This window comes from Anomaloglossus baeobatrachus, chromosome 11 (genome assembly GCF_048569485.1).
Source record: "Anomaloglossus baeobatrachus isolate aAnoBae1 chromosome 11, aAnoBae1.hap1, whole genome shotgun sequence".
In the NCBI taxonomy this organism is placed as follows: Eukaryota; Metazoa; Chordata; class Amphibia; order Anura; family Aromobatidae; genus Anomaloglossus; species Anomaloglossus baeobatrachus.
This window is the reverse complement of record NC_134363.1, coordinates 97,885,720-97,899,983: the sequence shown is the minus strand read 5'-3', so window position 1 is coordinate 97,899,983 and position 14,264 is coordinate 97,885,720. Positions and strand designations below refer to the sequence as shown.

Here is a 14,264-nt window from a genome sequence, read left to right as displayed (position 1 = left end):
TTTGTTGGAAAAAGGCTTCTCAGAAACAGAATAAAAAAGCAAAGCTATTCACTGCCATAGAGATCTACATCCTTACTCATGCCGCAGAACACAATAGCATGGGAAAGGTTAAAACAGCTGCCAATTTTTTATGTCTTCCCTGCAAAACCAATCAGATGTGGAGAAGTGACTGCTTCTTGATGCAATCTTTACTGGAAAGGAGGAGATATATTGGAAATGGGGAGGGAGCTAGGTGGATTTATAAAAAAAAAATCAGACACCCATTGATATCTTCTGCCAATAAGAACATTACTTTAGAAAAGGGGAGGTCTACTTTATCCAATAGAATCAAATAGACATTAGATCTATTTTTTCCAGTCTTTTTGTAAGCATAGAAGAATTTCATTTTTTAAAAGAAGTGCTTAATTTTTATTGTCTGTTTCTTTTGTATCAAACTTTGTTATTAAATAAAAGAAGAAAACGCAAGATAGGACAACATAATAAGCAACATACTTTTTTCTCGTCTTTTGTATATTTTTTGCATGGAATACTCTTCACAGGAAAATAGAATATGTGCAACTACACTGGATTTTATACTTGATACATTTTCTATGAAGAAGGTAAGCAGTGTTTTGTGTCATGTGGCTGATAGCAGGAGCACAGTACAGCAGTAATGCTGTTATGTAAATAGGATTGCTGTAATTCTGATATGTCTGTGCATTTCTATGTCCAGAAGAATGTTCTTAAGCTGTGCATGTCTCCGCGTCTGTGCTGCTCTTTGTGCTGTTAGTTTATTGCCCTAATCAGATCCTGACAGCAGTACCATGGCTGTGCACTGCTTTGTCTTTCAACCATTGCATATAAGATCAGTAGTTTACATTATACTGCAAATTTCTTATCTAACATGTAGGCAAACAAGTGTCTTCCAGAGATTTTTTTTCTCTCAATTTACGCTTTACCATTTTTTTCTCTGTTTATGGACAATGGCTATATGCAGTCTGATCTTGTCATTTGATGTCATTTACTCCAATGGATTTGCATCTCTCTGTGTAAAGTATACAAAGCCAGGCGCAGCCTGTATGTGTGAGCGTGTGTCCTGAATGATAATTATTCTTATGACTGGATGCAAACAGGACTGCCACCATAATGATTATCGAGACTGGTCATCAATGATTCTAACAATCGAATTGTAAGATTTATAACACTCCACATTGTCCGTCCGCAGAAAGGTGCATCACTGGTGAAGTTTATTATAGACGTTTCATTTGCCTCTCAGGGAATGTAGATTTCCACATTCACCATGTTATGGACACTGCGCAACACTGTGTGCATCACCAGTATCTGCTGGATGTAAGGGAGTAACTTGTGCATATTCTTAGTACACATATTTGGTGCATGATACAAACTGGTTATTGTCCAGTGGGTACCAGCATATTATATAGGATAGTGTATAGTTAATGGGAGGAGGAGGGGAGTAATCAGGAAGAGTAAAAAACAGCATCCCTAGAGCAGCAGATAGGGGGAAGGGTGCCATTTTCACAGTGTTGGTTGCCATGGAAACAGTACAGACTGCCTGGCATGCTTTACATGGGATGAGGGCTTTGTACAATGAATGGATGGTGATGGGTGAAAACAAATGTTAAAAATGAAAGGGCAATTTGTAAAAGATGTCTTCTGAAGGGAGATCCCTGCAACACAGCATCTTCCACACAAATCCTTTATGGAAATAAGGAAAATGTGATGTTTCGTACATTTATGAGACAATCACCAGGTAATTTTATATATATATATATATATATATATATATATATATATACATATATATATATAAATATATATACATATATATATATATATACACACACAGTATATATATAATTTGGGAAATGTGTGCAAAAAGGTAAGAATTATACAATAGTGCAGCCACCAGCGACATGGACAGAGAAGGCCCCTGTGCAAGTACAATATATAGGCCCTTTGCAGTCCAATAGCTCATCAAAAAGCACAATTCTGCTTGGCTTGAAGGTATTAATGGGCCCCTTGACCTCTTAGGCCCCTGTGCAGCCAAAGAGGTTGCACCAATCATATGTCCACCCCTGAGTGTAGAGGTTCATTAGGTAGTGCCTTTGCAGATCACAATAAGACATTGTACTGTGGGTACGGAAAGTATTCAGACCCCTTTAAATGTTTCACTCTTTGTTTCATTGCAGCCATTTGGTAAATTCAAAAAAATTATTTTCTTTTCTCATTAATGTACATTTTGCAGACCATCTTGACAGAAAAAAAACAGAAATGCAGAAATGTTTGCACATTTTTTAAACAAGAAAAACTGAAATACCACATGGTCATAAGTATTCAGACCCTTTGCTCAGACACTCCTATTTAATTCAAATGCTGTCCATTTCCTTGTGATCCTCCTTAAGATGGTTCTACTCCTTCATTGGAGTCCAGCTGTGTTTAATTAAACTGATAGGACTTGATTTGGAAAGGGACACACCTGTCTATATAAGACCTCACAGCTCACAGTGCATGTCAGACCAAATGAGAATCATGAGGTCAAAGGAACTGCCCAAGGAGCTCAGAGACAGAATTGTGGCAAAGTTTACAAAATAATTTCTGCAGTACTCAAGGACCCGAAGAGCACAGTGGCCTTCATAATCTTTAAATGGAAGATGTTTGGGACCACCAGAACTCTTCCTAGACCTAGCAATCCAACCAAACTGAGCAATCGTGAGAACAGAGCCTTGAGGAGAGAGGTAAAGAAGAACCCCAAGATCACTGTGGCTGAGACAGAGTGGCCTGATGGAAGCCTCTCCTTAGTGCAAGACATATAGTTTGCAAAAAAAACACATCAAGGACTCCCAGACTATGAGAAATAAGATTCTCTGGTCTGATGAGACAAAGATAGAACTTTTTGGTGATAATTCTAAGTGGTATGTGTGGAGAAAACCAGGCACTGCTCATCACCTGCCCAATACAATCCGAACAGTGAAACATGGTGGTGGCAGCATCATGCTATGGGGGTGTTTTTCAGCTGCAGGGACTGGATGACTGGTTTCAATTGAAGGAAAGATGAACGCGGCCAAGTACAGAGATATCCTGGAAGAAAACCTCTTCCAGAGTGCTATGGACCTCAGACTTGGCTGAAGGTTCACCTTCCAACAAGACAATGACCCTAAGCACACAGCTAAAATAACAAAGGAGTGTCTTCAGAACAACTCTGTGACCATTCTTGACTAGCCCAGCCAGAGCCCTGACCTAAACCCAATTGAGCATCTCTGGAGAGACCTGAAAATGGCTGTCCACCAACGTTCACCATCCAACCTGACGGAACTAGAGAAGATCTGCAAGGAAGAATGGCAGATGATTCCCAAATCCATGTGTGAAAAACTTGTTGCATCATTCCCAAGAAGACTCATGGTTGTACTAGCTAAAAAGGGTGCTTCTACACAATACTAAGCAAAGGGTGTGAATATTTATGACCATGTGATATTTCAGTTTTTCTTGTTTAATAAATTTGCAAAAATTTCTACATTTCTGTTTTTTTTCTGTCAAGATGGGGTGCAGAGTGTACATTAATGAGAAAAAAAATGAACTTTTTTTAATTTACAAAATGGCTGCAATGAAACAAAAAGTGAAAAATTTAAAGGGTTCTGAATACTTTCCGTACCCACTGTATGTAATTTTTAGGTGTTCTTCTGGTGTTTATCTCAGTTTTCTTGACCAGACTTTAATTCTTTATGATAAAATGCTAAGCTGTTGTGAAATTCAATAAGAGAAAGCACATTGGAATAAAACAATATACCCAGTAAATTTTTAGCATATCAATACATGAAAGTTTATAGGTCCAATCCTATAATAAGTAATGGATTTCATAATGAAATATAAAGGCCTGTAAAGCCTGCCATTACTGCATGATTTAGTTCCCGTTGTCTGTAGTGATAACATACTCCACAGTGCTCAGATTAGTCCTTGTTTTCCATGGGCTCACACTGTATTGTCTGTATCTATTCATGTAGGCCTTTTTCACAGGAAGGCAGGGTATTTTTGTAGTATGAGAACACCTATTGAAACATCCCATTCAGATACAATATTCAAACCAGGGCCCTAAACGGCTTATGTAGCCCTCCACACAGCCATGTAAACAGTGGTCAGCCTTGGCATGGACTAAAATTGATCCTTTAGGAGGTTTTTATAGAAAATCCTAAATATATACCAGAAACATTGCTCTTTAAAGCGAGTTTGTAACCAGAATTTTGTCACCTTATCGGAGAATAGCATAATGTAGAGACAGAGACCCTGATTCCAGCAATGTGTCACTTACTGAGCTGCTTGCTGAGGTTTTGAAAAAAATCACATTTTCATCAGCAGGAGATTGTCTCATCAGGACTAGTAATCCTGTTGTCATGTAATACTTTATATTCATGAGCTCTTTATAACCCCTCCCCATCCCTGATTGGCAGATTTCTGCCTATGCACAGTGTACGGATAGAGGTACCATGTGGGCAAGGTTATACAGAGCTCAGCACTCAGAGAACTGGTAGAACTGCAAGTAATAAAAAAGTGTTTTTATCAAAACTGCAGCACCCAGCCCAGTAAGTGACACATTACCGAATCAGGGTCTCTGCCTCTACCTCATGCTGCTGTCATATGAGGCAGATTCCATGTATTGCTCTCTTTCACAGGACTACAAAAAGCCTGATAGGATTGGTATTTGCTCGCTCTAATACACAACGACAATGATGTTTGTAGTCGAAAATTCAAGCTAAAAACTATCAGTAAGTATTTTTGAGGCAATGAAAAATGAAACTTTTCCTAGTAGAAACTGATTCAGTAAATTCCCTTTACTTTGGGAGTTTTTGAGGAGTTTCCTGAAGCATTTTGAAAGGATTTGTTTTCCTGGTGTTTTCTTTTGCAGGCTACTGATTGGACAGTCCCTAGTATAGAGTGGATTACATCAAGAACTACTTCAAAGAAGTAATCTACTTTTTATTTTTACCCACCCAGGATTTTTCAAAACCTGAAGTGAAAACAAAACGCTGAAAAGACTGAACTTATGAACAGCAAAATGGTTTTACAACAGAAAAGAATAGGAAGAGTATTGAAAGTGTTTAAGTATTTCTATTTTTCAGGTGTTTTATGAAGAGTACTATGGTCATATGGTCCTAGAAATGGCCGGCTCATGTGCAGTACTATAGTGACGTTTTTGTCGAACCTTTCAATAAGATGGTGCTGGAGTCATCGCATGCGCATACTGCACCATTTTATTGAAAACACTGTCTTCCATGTGTCTGCACACGCACCGGACATAACAATAATGGTGGTAGTGGAGGGGCAATATTTAAATATAGAGGAGGCCGGCAACCAGGGGAAGATTATATACAGACGAACCGACCCTCAAAGTCTTGCCCTGATTCTCAAGCCTGTGCACAAATTACATCATTTTGGAAAGTTTGGACAAAGATTGTTTTGCAATAAGGCCTCAGATTTCTCAACTAAAAGTATAATTTTAATCAGCATGATAATGCCATTATGGCACTGCCTCTAGTTTATAGGGCAAACACCTAATGGTTGGTTCCTTTTAGGTCTCGGTTCCACTTGCGCTTTATATAGACAAGTGCAATGTGATAAAAGATTGGATTGCACACACACTAGTGTAAAACTATTAGGCAGTGTCCATCTGCTATTTTTTTGGTCATACCATATCGGCATGAGAAAAGAATCACAGCATGCTGTGTTTGGCAGCGAGTCTTGCATCACACAAACCCATGTAAGTCTATGAGTGAGTGTGACACATAGGACTGCACTCGGATGTCATCAGTACAGTCTGATATACGCACAGACAATGGAGAAGATGGGGAGAGTAATCGGATCACATTTACATGACACTCAACTCACTCTCGTAGCAGAGTTTAAGCCAATTGTCATTATCATATAGCATCCAATGCTCTTGCACAAGTTGAACAGTGGCCTTATATGGAACCTGTCATACATTAATGCTGCCATCACTGAGTGTTGCAGTAATGTCAAGCAGGCAGATTGCAAAAGTAGTCCACCTAAACGCATAGGGTTGAGATGAGCTCATACAAAATTATCCAATTATTATCCAGAAGAATCGATCACAGGGTGCCAATGGGTTTTCATGACAGCTGAATGTTTGCTGAAGACTCCTGTTCTTGTCATGTCAGTAGTTCTATGAAAGCCAGCCAGTGGCTGGTATTGATAGGAGAGAGTGATTTTTTGCTATGTACAGTACTACAGGGTGGACCATGAGAAAGGATACACCCTGGGTGGCCATAAGTATGGATACACCCTAATAAAAAAAAGAGTAAAGTTGAATTCAAAATGGCGACTTTGCAAATGGCTGCCATGGGCCACCTGGCCTCAAATGTTTTGCGCACACCACTTCCATTTTATCAGGGTGTATCCATATTTATGGCCCACTCAGGGTGTGTCCATACTAATGGCGCACCAAGGCATGTATGGCGCACCAAGGGTGTAGCCATACTTATCGGCCTACCCTGTATAATATTTCTATGTTTAGTTGAAGCAATCAGATTATCGGATGTTCAAGACCTCTAAAATGACTACAAAATACAGTAAAAAGTTAAAAAAAAAAATAAATTCAAAACTATATATATATACAGTGTATATATACGGTGGGGAAAAAAGTATTTGATATACATCCGATCTTGCAAGTTTTCTCACCTACAAACAATGGAGAGGTCTGTAATTTTTTTTCGCAGGTACACATCAACTGAGACAGACAGAATCCCCCCCCCCCAAATTCAGATAATCACATTGTATGATTTTTTAATATTTAATTTGCATTTTATTGCATGACATAAGTATTTGATACAATAGAAATACACTGGGTCGGACTGGGGTGTCTGGGGCCCTCAAGGGGGAATAACTCTAGGGGCCCACCCTACAGCTACATGCAAATATCTATTAGCTGCTATGCCCGTTATAGTGGAGCGCTGACTGTAAAACACAGGCGGCTCCTGCACATCTCCTGTGCACACACACAATAACTCTGTACAATTACAGTAGTTTGCAGTAATGGGATCTTTGGTGACAAGTTATCACCAATCCACAGGTTCGGTTGGTGACAACTTATTGATCGGTGGAACCAGACCAGTGGAAACCGCACCGATCGGGCTAATGAGGAACTTTTATCCCTGACAGGGCACTTATATACAATGCAGCGGCAGGTGGGATGTGTGACCGCAGCTCCATTCATCCTCTGTGGAGCAGTCAGATAAAAACAAGCGCAGCGCCCGCAGCCACTGAGGGAATGAATGGATCAGGGGTCGCATCGGACATGAGCTCCAGTGTAATGGGGATAAAAGTTGCACATTTTGCCGATCAGTTCGGGTCCCAGCAATCACACCCCACTGTGATCACTTATCCTTAGGCCACGTTCACACGTTCAGTATTTGGTCAGTATCTTACATCAGTATTTGTAGCCAAAAGCAGGAGTGGGTGAAAAATGCAGAAGCGGTGCCCGTATTTCTATTCTACTTTTCCGCTCATTTTACTGATTTTACAATTCCTGGTTTTGGCTTCAAATACTGAGGTAAAAAACTCACCAAATACTGTGTGCACGTGGCCTTAGTAAAGGAGATTACTGTAAGTGCATATTTGCTACAGTGCAATAGTCACAGGACAGCGAGGGGTTAAACATTCAAATATTTAAACTATTGGAAATTAAGAATCTTCACCATATTGATATCAGAGAAAAAGTGACCTCCAGACAGAACGCAATCCACTATGCCAAGACCAATAATATCACATACAAGGGGGAAATACCGCCACACCGTGACCAGACAACATATTACCACCACATAGTGACCGAATACAATCATATACAAGAAAGTAATACCGCCACACCATGACCAGACAACATATTACCACCACATACTGTAGTGACTGAATACAATCACATACAAGAGAGAAATACCGCCACACCATAATTAGACCATATGGTAACCAAATATTACCACATACAAGGGAGAAATACCACGACACTGTGACCAGACTACCAAATAATACTACATACAAGAGACAAATACCACCAAACCATGACAAGACTACATATTACTACTAGACAATGACAAATACTACAATAAATGATCATGAATAAAAAACATAATATTAATAATATTAATATTACCATCAGTGCCAGTATACACAGGAGCTCTGTATATAGTGTCAGTGTACAGGTAATAGTGATCACCGATGACTTTATAAACAGGAGATCTGTATATAGGTAACGGGCCCCCTCATCCTTGTGCCGTGTACCAACGTCCCCCCTCATCCTTGTGCAGTGTAGCAATGGTCCTCCCATCTTTGTGCAGTGTATGAATGGGCCCCCCATCCTTTAGTAATGTCCTCATTCCAGTCCCCTATTATGCCGTTGTTCATACACACACACACACGTTAGGCTAAGTTCACGCACTGCATTTTTTTGACGCTGCGTTTTTGCAGCAAAAAATGCACAAAAACGCACCCGCAGCAAAAAAAAGCATGCGTTTTTACCGCGTTTTGGTGCGTTTTTTGCTGTGTTTTTGCTCATTGCGTTTTTTTTTTATCAGTGAACAATGCCATTAAAGATTGTTTGAAAAAAAAAAAGAAAAAAGATCTGATGCCATTTCATTCTTCAATATGTTCTTCATTCTGCACTAGTGTATGCAGGAGAGCAGACAGCTGCAGAATTACAAGGCTCAGCATGCTCCATCCAGGACTGTATGCTGGAGGGAGAGGCAGGGAGAGCAGAACTACAAGGCTCAGCATACTCCATCCAATAGTGTATGCAGACGAGCAGACAGCAGCTGCAGAACTACAATTTCATGAAATAATTAAATTTCATGAAATAATTAAAAAAATGACGTGGGCTTCGCCCAATTTTTGAGTCCAGCCAGGTACAACTAGGCAGCTGGGGATTAGAATCCTCAGTGCAGAGTGCCCAAGCTTTCTGGGCACGCCCGCTGCGAATTGCAGTCCGCAGCCACCCCAGAAAATGGCGCTTTCATAGAAGCGCCATGTTCTGGCGCTGTATCCAACTCTTCTAGCTGCCCTGAAGCCGGGTGGCTCGCTGAGTAATGATGGGTACGGGCTAGCTGAATATTATCAGCTAGCCCTAAGCCCGAAATTCATGGTGTCACGCCAATATTAGACATGGCCACCATGAATTTCTAGGATAAAAAAAAACAACACAGAAAAAATATTTTTATTACAAATAAAACACCCCCCATTTCCCCATAGATTGTAAGCCTTTTGAGCAGGGCCCTCATTCCTACTGTAGCTGTTGAATTATGTACTATTTTGTTTTTGTCTATACAACCCCCCACCGGATTGTAAAGTGCTGCGGAATATGTTGGCGCTATATAAATAAACTTTATTATTATTATAATAAACACAACACAATCAGGGACTCCATCTTTATTGAAATAACCCCCCCCCCATCAGTAATCCTGGGTCAAGGGTCCCGCGCCGTCCACTTCGGATCCAATATCAACTGATCGGTTTGCTGGAAGGCAAAGCGATCAGATGATGTGTCAGGTTCAAGGACGTGAATCACATCACACATCAGTTGATTGTATAAAAGACGTTTATAGAATTATAGAATCAGCTGATGCATCATTGCAAAAAAAACCCCAAAAAACTCCTGTGCAGACTCCTGTCCAATCGCTGCAGGACCCGGCGGTAATCAGCTGATGAAGTCTCCTGTCGGCATCAGCTGATAGTTTAAGCTGGCTGGGCGGTAAAAAGCCGGCGTCACCGCAAGACTTACGATCAGCTTATGCATCAGGTGCCGCATCAGGTAATCACCGCCAGGTCCTGCAGCTATCAGACGTGCTGCCCAGGAGAGTCTACAAACAGGTGAATATGAGATTTTTTTTTTTTCTACTGTTCACTTTTGATTTCGCAGCTGCTTCCAACTCCCGCACCGGACATGGCGCAGGACGGGAGCAGACATGGCGCCGGGCGGGAGGTAGAAGCAGCGGTGGCGGTACAGGGAGGATTCACGCTTCTGTGTTTACCAACAGAAGGAATCCTCTTCCTGTACATGTCACCTTACTACCCAGCCCTTGCGTTTATAGCTGCGTTTTTAGTCAAAGAAACGCACTAAAATGCAGCTATATTTGCAATTTGCGTTTTTCATTGCGTTTTTGAACATCTCATTGAACTCAATGGGTGGAAAACGCAGTGAAAACCGCAAAAATAATTGACATGCTGTAATTTTGTGGGCACCACAAAAACACAGCAAAAAAAAAAATACTGTGTGCAGACAGCAAAAATGAAAACTCATAGACTTTGCTGGGGAAGCAAAGTCATGCAGCTTTCGGAGCAAAAACGCACCCGAAAAATGCCGCGAAAAACGCACTGTGTGAACTTACCCTAATTCTCACCTGTCCTTCGTTCCTGCGCTGTCCTTACCTTATCAGTCCGCAGGCTCATAGACCCCTCCATGATCTCGTCCGGTGAACGGAGCCGCCGCCGCAGGATGCCATCATGGCTTTACTGCAATTAAATGCTTTACGGCGCCGTAAAGCATTTAACTGCAGGAAAGCCATGAAGTCACCTGCAGCGACGGCTCCGTGCAGAGGACGGGATCATCAAGGGGTCTGTGTCCTGCGGTCTGGAGCACCGCGGGAACGGAGGAGGATAGGTGAGAATATATATATATATATATATATATATATATATAAAATAATATATATATATAATAATATATATATTTATTTTTTTTCTTCGGCTCCTCCTGAGCGCTTACCTGCAGCCCTGCGCGTCCTCTTCTCTGCTGCTCCGGCGGCAGTGTGATGACGGCCGCTGTGTCTGTGCGGGGCTGAGCAGCTCCTCTTCCTCAGTCCTGTCACCGGCCGCACTGTTCAAATGTACGTGCGTCTGAGAGATGTGCGTACATTTGAATAGCGGCGCGGTGTCCAGGACAGGTCTGGGACTTCCACAGTGCAGGACCTACGGTGATATCCCATGACTGTGATGTCACCACAGGTCCTTCTGCAGCCGCGGAAACTGCAGTGATAGTACGGAACTTGTGCTATCGCTGTAGTTTGTGATTGAAAGGCTGGGGGGCCTATCAGAGCATGGGGGCCCTTCCCAGTCTGCCGCACATAACGCCGGCCCCGAAAAACCGGCGGCCCCACGGCGCTATACACCTCCCCGCACTATATAAGGCACAGGGGCCCACTGAGGACCCGGGGCCTACCGGGGGATTCCCCGCTACCCTGGCGGGCCAGACCGAGCCTGGAAATACATAACTTAATATTTGGTAGAAACCTTTGTTTGCAGTTACAGAGGTCAGACATTTCCTGTAGTTCTTGACCAAGTTTGCACACACTGCAGCAGAGATTTTGGCCCACTCCACCATACAGATCTTCTCCACATCTTTCAGGTTTCGGGACTGTTGGTGGGTAACATTGAGTTTCAATCTTTCCAAAGATTTTCTATTGGGTTCTGGTCTGGAGACTGGTGAGGCCACTGCAGCACCTTGAAATTATTCTTAGAAAGCAATGGATGCTGGAAGACCCAGCCACGACCCATCTTCAATACTCTTACTGATTGAAGGAGATTGTGAGCCAAAATCTCGTGATACATCACACAATCCATCCTCCTTTCAACACGCTGCAGTTGTCCCTTCCTCTTTGCAGAAAAGCACAACCAAAGTATAATGTTTCCAGCTTGATGCTTCACGGTTGGGACAGTTTTCTTGAAGTTGTACTTATCTTTTTTCCTCCTCCAAACATGATAAGTGGAAATGATACCAAAAAGTTATATTTTGGTCTCATCTCACCACTTGACCTTCTCCCATGTTTCCTCTGGATCATCCAGATGGACATTAGCGGAACTTCAAATGGGCCTGGACATGTGCTGGCATGAGCAGAGGGACTCTGCGTGCCCTACAGGATTTTAATCTATGATGGCGTAGTGTGTAGTGTGTTACTAACTGTAATCTTTGCGACTGTAGTCCAATCTCTCGAGGTCATTGACCACGTCATCCCAAGTAGTTCTAGGCTGATTCCTGACCCCTCTCAGAATCATCCTTACCCCACGAGGCGAGATTCTGCATGGAGCCCCAGACCGTATAAGATTGACAGTCACCTTGTGTTTCTTCCATTTTCTAATAATTGCACCACCAGTCGCTGCCTTCTCACCAAGCTGTTTGTCTATTGTACTGTAGCCCATCCCAGCCTTGTGCTGGTCTACACTTTTGTCCCTGCTGTTCTTTGATAGCTTTTTGGTCTTGGCTATGGTGGAGAAGTTAGAGTGTGATTGAGTGTGTGGACAGGTGTCTTTTATACGGGTAACGAGTTCAAACAGGTGCAATTAATACAGGTAATGAGTGCAGAGTAGGAGGAATCCTTAAATAAAAAATAACAGGTCTGTGAGAGCAGAATTTTGGCTGGTTCATAGGTGATCAAATACTTATTTCATGCAATAAAATGCAAATGAATTATTTAAAAATCATAGAATGTGATTTTCTGGATATTTTTTTTTATTTTGACTGTCACAGTTGAAGTGTACTTACGATAGAAATTACAGCCCTTTCCAGAAATTACTGCCCTTTTTATAAGTGTATTCTTGATTTTTTTTTCAAATTCATTAAACAATTAAGAAAATGTACCCTTTTTTGCAAGAAGAAATGGTGACTGTACACTCAAAACACACCATAGAGTCTTCCAGGCATCTTTTTAGTCTTCCCATTCACTTCTATTATAAAGCATTGAGCATCTTCCTAATGGAAAACGCCTGAAGGATGGAAATGTTACTTTTGTTAACCTCTTAATGCATTTGAATTCCTGATGAATTTAAGACATTCAAAATCCTGAACATACAGTATGAACTGTGAATAGTTTCCTCATACAAATTAGTAGGACCATTCTTTTAATTGTTGGCTTTTTGTTGCACTACTTGGGGTGGACCCACAGCGTTACTTGTCCCAATGTTTAATATGTCATTATTTGTGTTTCAATATTTTTATTACATAACAGTCATAAAATTTCAAACACTCTTATGTAAATATATTCAAAAGTAGATAAGTAATCATAGAGATGTTTAACCATTGAAATTTAAGGAGGAGGAGGATATTGGAAGGGAGGGAGGAAAAATAAGGAAAAAGGCTTTTATTGGGGGAATTTTGGAAATATATAGGGAAAACCACAGGGTGAGGGAAATGGCAGAACATATAGGATTAAACTATTTACAAAGATCGTATGAGACTTGTGAATATTGTAGACTTACAGATGTTGACACCCATAACATTTGCTATTACTAACATCATTATTTGACTGTGTGAAGACATATTTAAATGCAATAACAAGCAAAGAATGAAAAAGAAAAGAGAGAGAAAAAGAAAGAGAAAAAAGAAGAAAAAAAATAAATAAATAAAAGGGGGGGGGAAGGGGCTCATTCCATTTACGTTGAGGCATTACTGATGTTTGTAGGCCATAAACTCCATCTTTTGTAGTATGAACTGAAAATATTATTGTATATTGCATACTTTTTCTCATATTCTTGGTGTTTATTCATGAGCTTAATTATTTCCGAGGTGGTGGGGATAACATTACTTCTCCAGTTCACTGTTAAAAGTTGCTTAATAATCAGAAAGATATGTATAAATATGGGAACTAAGGCAGGGTCAGTGTCCTCCAAATCTAGAGGCAGAAGGGCCATTTGTGGGGAGACTGTAACCTTTGAAGTAGATATTCGATTCAAGAGGTTGTTGATCTCTGACCACATGTTTCCAATTTTAGGACACTGCCATAGGATATGCAATAGACTACCCTTATGCCCACATCCTCTCCAACAATCAGGAGAGTTTGATTTATCAAATTTGTTTAAACGTACTGGAGTAAGATACCATGTTGATAATGTTTTATAAAAGGTTTCTTGCAAGATAGTGGAGATGCTGGAGTACGTAGCTTTTAGGCAGTTTTGTCATTTCTCATCAGAGAAACTCATCTTTAAATCCTTCTCCCATCTTTCCATGTAGGCTTGCTTATAAAATATATAGTCATTGTGGAGACACGGGGCTCAGTGGGCGCTCTCGTCCACTAAAACCCGCCGCCTTTAGAAAGACAGCGTGGCTCAGGGCTCATCCCAACTGAACGCCGGCCTCCCTAACCGTGGGCGTAACACTACTCAGACAACACAGGGTGAGGGAACCACAATAATTAGACTTTATTGGATCCCCAAACAATTAACGGCACATAACACATAACCAGCAAAACACACAAATGTAACAGGCAACAGAGTCTCAC

At 41.1% G+C, this 14,264-nt stretch overlaps 1 protein-coding gene across 3 annotated transcripts in view; it reads left to right on the top strand.

Annotated features, from left to right (window-relative positions):
- Window positions 1–373: 373 nt before the first annotated feature.
- The window catches only part of SHISA7 (shisa family member 7), a 490,738-nt gene continuing 476,847 nt past the window's right edge, over window positions 374–14,264 (top strand). For all 3 annotated transcript variants that reach the window (XM_075327954.1, XM_075327953.1, XM_075327952.1), the window contains exon 1: window positions 374–599. The gene's annotated coding sequence lies outside the window, so the exon portion shown is untranslated. The remainder of the gene's footprint in view (window positions 600–14,264) is intronic.